Source organism: Equus przewalskii, chromosome 12, assembly GCF_037783145.1.
Source record: "Equus przewalskii isolate Varuska chromosome 12, EquPr2, whole genome shotgun sequence".
Taxonomy (NCBI): domain Eukaryota; kingdom Metazoa; phylum Chordata; class Mammalia; order Perissodactyla; family Equidae; genus Equus; species Equus przewalskii.
In genome coordinates, this window is record NC_091842.1 from 21,969,920 (window position 1) to 21,981,315 (window position 11,396).

The window sequence follows — 11,396 nt, forward strand, 5'->3', positions numbered from 1 at the left end:
ACTGAAGTATCTGCTAAAAGGTAACTCTTCACCATAAATATTATTCCTTCTAAGAGGCCTCTCAGGACCAAAAAAAAGGATTGACAGAGGTAGGAGTCAATGTTTTTCCAAACTTCATATGTTATTTTTGGGTGGTATTGAGTGATTCCTGATAGGAAAGATGAAAAACATTAGCTCTCGTACATCCTGCCCAATGTCCCCAGCCCTGCTGATCTTTGTTAATTCCGTCTTTGCTTTTATTTCATCACTATTTATTAACTTAAGCTTTGTTCTGGAACATTCAACCCAGGCTATTGATTCTAGAATCCATAATTAAGTGGACTGAGTGCTCACAGTTTCACTTACCGAAGCTCCTCATTCCCTAGTTCTCTGTTTTGTCGTAACTGGCAACATTTTTGTCGTTACATCATTATTCTAGAAGAGCTGAGGAAGGCTATTATTTCTGATTTATTTCATCCTAAAGGTGAAAGAAACATTCTTAGAGGATGTTTGCCCTGTTGACTTCATGCTGAGCGACATCAAGGAATGTTCTAGATTATAGTTCTTTCTCCTCAGACTTCTACGAATATCGTTCTATTTTCTTTCTCATGTTTAACGCTGTGGTGGGAAAGTCTGAAGCCGTCTTGCTTTTCCCTCTTGTACACACCTTGCTTTTTTTCTCCCTACATTATTGAAGTTCAATAAGGTGCCAAGATACGTCCTGGGGTTGTTTGCTCTGCACCAGTTCTTCCTGCAAGAGAACACGCACTTTCAATCCGCAGATTCAGTTTCTCCTTCTGATTTCAGGAAATTTTTCCTCTAACATATTCGCAGTGTTTTTTCCGTTTGTATTTGCTGCGTTGTCTACTGCAGGGACATCAAGGATCTTAACAGCTGCTTCCTTTGCCCTCCCTACTTACCCGCTACCCTTCTGGATGCTGTCGTCTCGTGGTCTTACTCCTCGATTTTAACTGTAATTATGTCAAGACCTTCTTCTATGTTAGTACGTTCATTTCCAGCTCCATCTATTTTATTCTTTGATGCGTCTGAATCATGAATTCTGCATGAATATTATTTGGGTCTCAGTTTGTCTTCTTAGCTCCAAAATCTTCCCATGTACCTCGTTCCTTGAGAAAATCCTTTGTCTTGGAATTCTTGTGTCATGTTCTTCTATTTACTTTTTTTATTGAGTAACCATTGCTGTATAACATTATATAAATTTCAGATTGGGCCGGCCTGGTGGTGTAGTGGCTAAGTTCACGTGCTCCACTTTGGTGGCCCAGGGTTTGTGGGTTCAGATCCCAGGCACGGACCTACACGCCACTCATCAGTCATGCTGTGGCAGCATCCCACATACAGAAGAACAGAAGATTGGCACAGATGTTAGCTTAGTGACAATCTTCCTCAAGTAAAAAAACGAGGATTGGCAACAGATGTTAGCTCAGGGCCAATCTTTCTCACACACACAAAGAAAGAAAATTCAGGTGTACATCATTACATTCTGATTTCTGTGTAGACTACCTCATGTTCATCACCCAAAGACTAATTACCATCCATCACCACACACATGTGCGATTTGCCCCTTTTGTCTTCCTCCCTGACATCATGTTCCAGTGAGGTCCTTCGCCATGAAGCACTTGTGCAGTGTTTACCCCTGTTCCTTGGGGTATGTTCTTCCACATAGGGCTCCTCATCTCTAGTTTCCATTTCATATTTCTTCCTTTCTCTTCCCCACCCCCATAGTAGGTTTGCATTGTGGCTGTACATTTTCTTGCTGGTTTGTTCTTGCTTCCACTTTCTCTAAGAGAGTATGGTCGAATTTTCCCTTCCCAGACCTGTCTGTTTGCCTTCCACGCCACAGTTTGAGGGCTGGAATTTTGTGTTCCTGCTACTTTTCTGTAGTTTGAGGCTAGGTGAGCTGGCAGGTGGAGGGCAGCTGGGGGTGAGCACAGTCTTAGAACAACCAGACTCAGTTCTCCTCCCAGAGCCTGTTGATTGCCCTGTGCCAGAGTCCCACCCACTGCATGAGATGTATCCTGGGGGGACACCTTCTGCCTTTGAATTGTTCCCCAGTTCAAAGTAGTGACATGAGCCCTTGTCCCATCAAAGGGTGTCAGCCCTTGTTCTCACTCCTCCCATTTCACCCACCCCTCCCCAGAGCCCACGTGACTAGCCCCACAGCCGGAAGAGGAAAAGAGCTCCCCCGCCTCTGTCCACTCATCTGATTGACTTGGAGATATTACTGAGAATACACGGGATTCTGTTAACTCAACAGGACACATCTGGGGCTTGGGGTGGAGATGAGAGGTTATCAGTCTTGCTGCCCCAAAAGTTTTGTTCCCTTTTCTTGGTGTTTTAAAGATTACGGGATTACGTATTTCTCCTTTCCTTCCTTCTTATTGTTACCATCGTTATGATTACTGATTACCATTTGGGTCATTCTTACTATTGTTTATTGATTTCATTAGTATTGAGGGAGATAGATTCTGTGTTAGTTTCATTTTTTCATCTTTACTCAGAACATCCTTTAATAAAGTCTTTATAAAGAAGTTCAAAAAGGAGCGAGGCTGAAAATGGCAGTCGGAAATCAGAGAATACAGCATACTCCACAGTCAGCTTTGGGGTACACATGTTTATATGAACCTCTCTACTGTAAAGTATGTATGGGATACAGAAATTCTTGCTTCTCCTCCACTGTGGTCGTTCATTCCAGTTCCTTGCACATTCCAGGCCGCCTACTCCCTTGGGCACCCAAGATTTCTTCCTGGGGGGCAGGAGGGGACGCTGGTTAGAAACTGGGCTTCTGGCCTGGACTACCATGGTTCTAATCCCAGCTCCATTCCCTACTGGTGAAACCCTTGGAAAATTATTAACTCCTCTGGCCTCATCTTCCTCGAATTTTCTGGGCCTACTGTAGGGTGGATGAATACGCACAAAGCTTAGAATAATATCTGGCACGCAGTGAGTGTGAATGCCACTCGTCTTCGTGGTTTTGAACACTCTGACCCTAAGCACTGACTGTCTGATGAGCATGGTCTCCCAGGGCCACTCTGTCTTTGGTGCAGTGGTGCCGAATGGAGGGAGGGAGGGTGAACTGCCTCCTGGCTTGGTGGAGCTGACCTCACTGCCGGGCAGGGCCATCACGCCTCCTACCAAACCTGCACACCCTCAGCGATGGAAATGCAGGTCGGGGGACCACTCTTTAATTAGGGACTTTTCAGGCTTCATGCTCGGGTTTCTTCGGGACTTGGTCCCTTCTCTGTCTGTTCATGTTCTCCTTTTGCTTTCTGTGATTCCTTTCTTCTGAACGCTGATTCAAGATGCTATGTTAATTAGCTTTACTGTAGTAATCATTTCCCTATGTATACACGAATCAAATCATTATGTTGTACACGTTAAATGGATACTATTTTTATTTTTAATAAATGGCCTTAGAAATCCAGGTGGAAAAATAGCCCATCTTAACATCTTACTTCATCCCATACGGGCTCTCCAAGGCTGCCGTGGGTCCAGAGTGTGTTTTATCTCCCATCTTTTCAAGCTCCACTCAGATGGTGCCAGCAAGGCCTCCTCCACTGCCTAGTTCCCGGGGTAGTGCTGACAGGTGGGGAACGCTTCTTCAGCTCAGCCCAAGCTAATGTGGGCTGTACACGAGTATTGCCACTGTGGACTTGACAGTCTGCTCATTGTGTTGTCCCTTGGAGTCTGGGCTCCTTCCTGTTTGCCTAACTCTCCAGCTCCCAAGTCACACTGAGACCTCATCTGCACTGGCTGGGACCTTGGCCCTCTCTTTCACTGGACTTTCTCCCTAGAGCCAGCCTGATTTTGAGCAGTCTTTATCTTTACCCACTCCTGGTCCTGCCTACTGGCTTTGTGGCTGTGAAAAACCAGACTATTGTTCACCAAATATTTATTACCCTCCTCCCCCCACTGAGGGTGATGCATACCTCTCAGCTTCTGGATTTGAGGCTTGGCTGTGTGATTTCTTTGGCCAAAGGGATATTGGCGGGCATGACGTAAGTAGAGGTCTTGATGCACTTGCATGGTCTGACTTGGCTCTGGAGCTCATGTGATAACCATTAGAAAAACATGCACTGAGTAGCCAGTGCCCTTTCAGCTTGGGCCTGAGCATACAGGGTAGACCTGAACCCAGCCTGTAGCCTGGAACCAAGGCCAGCCAGCTTGCACCCTGACAGAGTCATCTGAGGCGCCACTGGTATGCAGAACCTGTGTGCATGAGAACAAATGTTTGTAGTTGTCAGACCCTGAGTTTTGAGGTGGCTTGTTACACAGCATTATTGATAGCTGACTGATACACTGGCCTAGGATGCTAATATTAAACAGTCCCACAGGCCACACGTATATTAAGAGCAGCCTTATGGACTGCTTTTCCCAGCCCGCATCCCAATTCCATTCCTCTCCACCAACACATGTGGCTGGTGGCCCAGCCTGCCACGTGCCTAATGCCACCAGATGCATATAAGTCAGGCAACATACTCAGTGACCAAAAAAGATCCCAGCTGCACAACTGCCAGAAGGAATCAAACATTCTGCAACACAAGTATGAGCACAAGGATGTAAAACAAAGTACATCTAAGTGAGAGTGCAGGCAGGAACCCTCAGAGAAGAGACACTGGAAAGAGGCTTTGGTCGAAAAGCCTCGAAGGCTGCTTATGTAATATTCTCATGCCTTTTGTAGGCATAGGTATAATTATTTCATTATGTTTTCCTGTGAAGTGTGAAAACTCTCTTTACCAATCCTCTTAAATTAGTTAAATATAATATTCAGCGAGACAGGAGACAGAGCACTGTTAATTGAAAGTGGAGAGGTGTTTATAGGTTGAGACAGTGCAGCCAACTGTGACTAAAATTAATGTTTGGGGGTTCCTGCAGCTGCCTGATACCCTCCAGTTTATTCTATATTTGCAATAGCAGCTCCTGGCGCACAGAGAGTCTCGCTCAGTGTACAATTCCAGCGTGCCTCGGAGAAGATTTCCTTGAATTGGGTCAAAGAAGATGTGATTTTAATTACATTCTATTTGTAAGTTTTTGCCTGAAGAGACGTTATAAACAATGGGAAAATTCTAAAAAATTCATCTCACTCTGGATAGGTCGTTGGTAAAATCGTCACTGAGCCTGTCACTGAGTCTTACCTTAGAGTCTGTCAAGGTTGGGGTTGCCCCATCACCTACACCAGACCATGGCTGGACCCTTCGGGATTGCGGTAACACGGAAGCTGCAGGGTATTAAAAGACAAAGAGTGGTCAGAGGGTTGAATTCTCCCTCTGTTCTTTATCAAATGCAGTACCAAGTTATTTTCTGCACCTCTTCTGCTTGAAAGTGGGTTCTTCAACGGTGTCGCCAGTCCTAGATTCGATTATTTCTTTGCTTGATGGGACGGATGTCACTAGAGGAACCCAGGACCTGTAGTGGGACCTGTCTGACCAAGTGCAACCGGCCGACCACACCGAAAGAGTGAGCCGACGTGTTTTGATCCCTCTCTTTACTTCCCTCAGGGTGGAAACTGTGGGGCCACGCTGCCATCCGATCACAGCTTTCTTCACTTATTTGAAACACCTAAGGTATGTTTGTAACTATTCTCTTACAGAACAGTCTGAAATGTCTGGTTTAAACAAAAAATAACTTTTAACAGGAAATGGAGAGAAGACTGAGTTTTCTTCCCTTTGTTAGATGTGCAGCCTACATTTAAGAAGGAAAACAGAGATGCGGGTATAGCTTGGTTAGGAGCAATAGGTAATAATCATAGTTGTTGATACTATTTATCTCCCGTAAGGAAGAAAATTGTTACAGAGCGGTGTCCTTGGGTCCTAAGCCCACTTGGGATATTTTCCCAGATGACACCATCTCTCCCGCTTTTCACGGCCCACGGTTTTCTGTTGGATCCAGACTGCTGGTCTTCACGTGGGTCACTGAAGCCCTGAACTTCAGGACTTCTCTTTGGCCAAACACCTATTTTTGAAGATTTTCTGCATCTTAAGGTTCACGGATCCACTCTCAGCTGCATTTAATTCATGGAGGAACTTGACTCTTCATAAAGGGGTGTCTCCTTGCAGAAGTCTGCTTTAATCACCTGAACTAAGATAACCCACACCCTGCCACCTTTGATCACCTTGTCCTATTTTCTTTTATTAATTTTATAGCTATATACACTTACGGTCTTTATTAATTAATTAATTTGTTTGTTTTAGCTTCACTGGAATGTAGACTCCATGAGGTCAAGGTCCTTTCTGTGTTATCCACTGCTGTCTCCCTGGTACCTGGAAGGGTGTTGGCATATAGTAGGTATCCAATAAAACTTTGTCGAGATAAAGAACGAACAGCTGAGTGAACTTGGGTTCCTCTCATTTAGACCATTGTCATGTTACCTTCTCTGCAACTAGAGATTTCATTTTCTTTTGTCTATGCCAAACTTCTCTGTTTCCTTCAACTTCCCATGGTCTACAACTCTTCACTTTGGTTGTACTTTTCTGGAAGTCCCAATTTTGTCAATGCTCTATACTAGAATGTGCACCAGTATACGTATTTCGGGACTGGCCTGATGAAGATAATAGGTGAGCGATTCTGATTGGGAAGATGAGATAAGAGAGATGAATTTCAATAGGAAAAAAATGGGGGCAAACAGAGAAATTCTAGAAAGGCCTTGAAATAAAAGCCAATGCAGGAGGGTTTTACCTAGTAGTTTCTTTGGACAGCCGTTGGTGGGAGAATCATGCTAAGATGGCCAGCTCTGGGAGGGTGACCAAAAGGAGGTGAAGGCTGGACTGTCACAGAGTCCACCAAGAGACGCCACTCTTTACAATTAATTTAAAAGCAGATTTCTTATTTATAGAGATTAAAGTGTAGAGATTCTTTTCTATCCATTAGCCAGTCTCAAAGCCTTGTTAAAAGTTTTCCCTCAATTCCCAAACTAGTTTCTGTTGATTCAAGGGTCTTTGGTGGTGGAGCCTATCCAACTCTCCTTTGGAAAATCCACTTGACGTGAGTGAATGAACCAGGTTTGATTTCCCTTGGAGAAACCAGGAAGGTATAGTCTCATAACACTGCAGTCTATGTGGACATAGCTTTTCCTCTGTTGATTTCTCTCTCCATCCTGGAGAATCCAGATGACCTGGTAGGAAAGTGAGGCTCCTTCACTGACCCGGGAGGCCCAGGCGGTGCCTTGCAGTTGGGGGGTTGGCTGGCTGTGCTCCGGCTCTCAGCAGAGCAGCCATTTGTAAAGATCTGTTTCACATTTTGGCCAACACTTCCCCAATTTCTCCCTTGAGTTCTTTCAAAACACTTGAGTGGATGCCATCCAGGCCTGCTATTTATCTCTATCTCGTTGATGCATTTCTTCAGATTAGATCTAGTGTCTCAGATGCGTGTGGCCCAAGAGATGGTGAGGCTGGAAATGTCTCTAACCCCTTCCTTGTTCCTCCCATGCAATTTCAAGTGTTCTTGGAGGTCATCAATGAGAGAAAGCTTGCAACAACAAGATTAAGAATTTCCCTGCCATCTACTTCTTGTCCTGTGTATTCAGAGAATGCCCTGAGATCTTTGAAAGGCCTCTCCACACTATCTTTTGAGCTACTTAATGCTGAAATGGGATCTTGGCTGTTGCCCTGATGTGAAAGAAGGTGCCCTTTCCTCTCCAACATCTCATCTCCGGCTCCACAGGTACATTGGTGGTGGTGGTGGTGGTGGTGGTGGTGGTAGTAGTGGGGGGGTTCCAAAATCCTTTTAAAATCATGTCTAAGATCCAAGATGCTAGGCCCTATTCCTGATATATTGCTCCTAAATCCTGCCTCCATTTGGACCTAGACATGGGATCAATGTGGAGTGTTCAAAAGGCTCTTAGACGAAGGGGTAACTGAAATCACAAACAGACATGGAGGGTGGGAATTTGAGATTATTAGCAAAGGGACAAACCAGGGGAATGATCAATTTCTTTACATTTAAGTTCTTCGAATTTCATCATTATCTCCTAGGATGACTATTACAGCGATTACCCTGGTCAAAGGGGGTTGAGAGTACTACCTAGGCTTTAACATGCCGCATGCCAAGCACTTTTATATGTGTCTGTGTGGGAGTGCTAAGCCCTTGAAACCAGCCCTGCAGATCCCACCGCAGTGTAAGTGGCCCGCGCAATCTGTGCCCAGCCTTCGTCTCCAGTTTCATCCTCGCTCACCTCACCTTCTCACCCTTCATTCGCCCCAAGGTGCATCTACACTCAAGTTCCCTGAAGGTGCCACACCCACTGAGGTCTCCTGTGCACACAGGCCACTTCCTCTCCCCAAGACCTTCTCCTGCAGGCTCAGCCCTGCCCAGTTCCTGAGCCAATGTGACCAGGCAAGGGGTCCCATTTGGGGACAGGCCACTAGATGGACTCTTGCTAGGAGCCAAGGGCCTCTGTGTGCCCAGGATCATGGCCTCTGTCTACCTCTCTTCCCTGTTCGCACAGTTGGGGTTGTGCCTCTCTTTCCCTCCTGGCTCTCTGTCTTGTCTGTCGCCCTCATACCTTCCTGGACAGAGCCATCCCCCTTAAGACTTCAGCCCTGACCCCAGGCCTATTCCAAAACTACTGTCTGGAGTTCTCTTGAGAATGACTTGACCACCCCAAACCACATCCCCTCCGCCTTACTGACTTTGGGAATCTCCTTAGGCCTGGCCTCACCACGCCTGCGCAAGCAGCCACAGATACCTGTCATGCCTGGGCCGAGCTCTGCTGCCTGGAAGCAGCCCTGCTGCCCCAGACTTGGTCTTTGGGGAAGCAGGGGGAGACGAGGGAAGCTGTTGCAAGGATGGGTGTGGGAGTCAGGACGATCTGAGTTCAAGACCCACTATATTATCTACTATCTCGGTGACCTTGGGAAAGCTCTCTGAGCCTTAATTTTCTTGCACGGAGAATGGGAAGAACATCTGTGCAAGCTTGTAGGTTAGAAGTGAGCATTGAGGATTAAAGGATCAAAGGACCTGGGACAGTGTCCAGCACTGAGTAAGAGGTCAAAACAGGGAGATGATGATGACGATGATGATGATGATGCTGATGCTGATGTCCCATGAGCCAGGATCCCTCTGCCCTCGCTCCTGCTGGGATCAGCCTCTTAGCCGTGTCAGTTTGCCCGTTTCTCTTTTATCTTTCTGATGCTCATCTACTCTTCCCTGGACCAGTACTCCTGACTCAGAACATGCCTTGTGACCCCACTGGCCCCAGGTGCATCTTAGCCTGTGATCCCTCACCAGACCCCGCCCCTTGGACAAGGCCCGCAGGTCCACCACTGGCTCAGGCCAGTGGCATTTTGCACACAGAGCTGCTGTTATCCAGCCACAGCACCAACACATTTGTATCTCCCTGTACATCCAATGCTGCTTCTCAGGCATTGCAACTGGGACGATTCAAGGTCAGAACAAACACATAAAATCAATTTTACCTTGGGAACGAGCTTCTGTACAGAGCAGCTGTCTGATATTCATCTCCTGTGCCCTGGCTCAGCTGCCGGCGGTGCTTGAGGAAGGCTGCTCCCACGATCTTTGCAGAGGAACACACCAGCAAACAAACCAAACCACCGGAGTGTGAGTGTGTGTGTGTGCGCGTGCAGGGCATGTTTTTATTTTCTGTCTTTTGCTGTCTGCTTCCTTCCGTGTTTTCCTTTTGCTTCTCTCTTCTCTCCTCTGATTTTCTAACAGAGTCTATCTCTCTCTGTTTTTCCTTTCTTATTCCTGTTTTTCTCTGCCTCTCCCCTTGTGTTTCTCTCTCCACTTTCTCTCCTCTCCCCAGCCCTCTCTCTCTTCTCTTTCATCACCTCTCTCCTCCTTCATTCTTTCTCTCCTCCCTTCTTCTCCGTCTCTTTCTGTTTTTCTCTTACTCGTTCCTCCTCCTCGTTGTCTCCTGTCTCTGTCATTGTCTGTCTCCACATGACAGGAGTGGCTTCTGATTTTAGACCATTCTAATGAGGTCTTCTCGTCCCGCAAAATGCGGGAGCCTCTGGATTTCCTCTGACCACGGCTGGGGCTTACCCAGGCTGCTATCCACTGAGCAACCCAGCCTGAGGAACCCCTGGTCGTGTGTGAGGTGACCCCAAGGATTGAGGAGGCTGGCTTGGCCCTGGGAAGAGGGACGGGCAGGACCACAGGGCGTTGGTTGTGCCTGGGGCTTAGCGCACAGTGGGCCTGTGTGTGACTCCTGCATCCTTCCAGTCCCACCCTAGGCAACTCACGACCTACACGAGCATCAGCCTCCCTGCCTGTGAAATGGAGCTGACAAGAGTCCCTGTCTCAGGGTATTTTAAAAATGAAAATTCCACTCATCACAAGGGAAAAAAACATTGTAATTATGTATGGTGACAGATGTTAACTAGACTTATTGTGGTGCTCATTTGCACGAAAGTTTCCCAGAACAGTGCATGACAACTAGTAGGTGGTCAATAAATATTTGTTGGATGAATGAATCAATTAACTAATGCTGAGGGCTGGTCCCTGGCCGAGTGCTTAAGTTCACACCCTCTGCTTCGGCTGCCCAGGGTTTTGCCAGTTCGAATCCTGGGCACGGACATGGCACCACTCAAAAAGCCGTGCTGAGGTGGCATCCCACATAGCACAACCAGAGGCACTCACAACTAGAATATACAACTATGTACTGGGGGGGCTTTGAAGAGAAGAAGAAGAAGAAAAAAAAGGAGAGTGGCAATAGATGTTTGCTCAGGTGCCAATCTTTAGGAAAAAAAGAATAAAAAAAAACTAATGACGGACTTCATGTGGCACCTGGCACATGGTAAGTGCCCTATGAATCGTTAGTATCAGCTAAGGAAGATCAGTACGAGGTGCTTTGTGACCAGACTCAGCCACACTGGGCAAAGGCAGGAACGGTTGGAGCCAGCATGCAGACCCCTGCCTGCTTCGTGGTCCTGTCAGCCCCATGTTTCCGCTGCTTGATCTTGATTTTGCACCAGCTTCACTGCAGCCTGTGTCCTTCAGGAGAGAAGCTGACACAGGAGACCAGAAATGGGCACGTTTTCTGAAACTCTCTGTTTTCCTTTTATGGTACCCTGAAAGTCAACTTGCTTCCTTTGAAAGCTTCATTGAAATGAACCTTTGCTCCAACCAAGAGGTATGATGCACAGGCTTCAAGAACAGTTGAATCTTTTAAAGGCGTCAATTCACCTCTGGCACCTCAATGTGCTGATCTGTAAAATGGGTTATCTGTTCCTACTGGCTCCCGGGAAATCTACTCAAACGGCAATGTGTGATAGTGTAATGTTTGCCCGTGGCACGTGGCCCCGATGTTGCTTTTTTTTTTTTTAGTTTTAGATTTTCTGTTTCATTGGCTGGAGCTCTCTGTCTGTGTAGGGAAAGAGGGCGACCAACACAGTCAGTTAAAGCCCCATCAGAGGATGTTTTCTTAAAGACATTCATTGCCA

General features: G+C 46.5%; 1 long non-coding RNA gene across 1 annotated transcript; it reads right to left on the reverse strand.

Annotated features, from left to right (window-relative positions):
- Positions 1-2,423: 2,423 nt before the first annotated feature.
- Positions 2,424-9,752, reverse strand: LOC139074951 (uncharacterized). Its single transcript, XR_011524981.1, has 4 exons — positions 9,411-9,752; positions 5,133-5,215; positions 3,927-4,206; positions 2,424-2,743 (listed from the first exon to the last, which is right to left on the reverse strand). It is a non-coding gene; the product is annotated as an uncharacterized lncRNA (long non-coding RNA).
- Between the last annotated feature and the right edge of the window lie 1,644 nt (positions 9,753-11,396).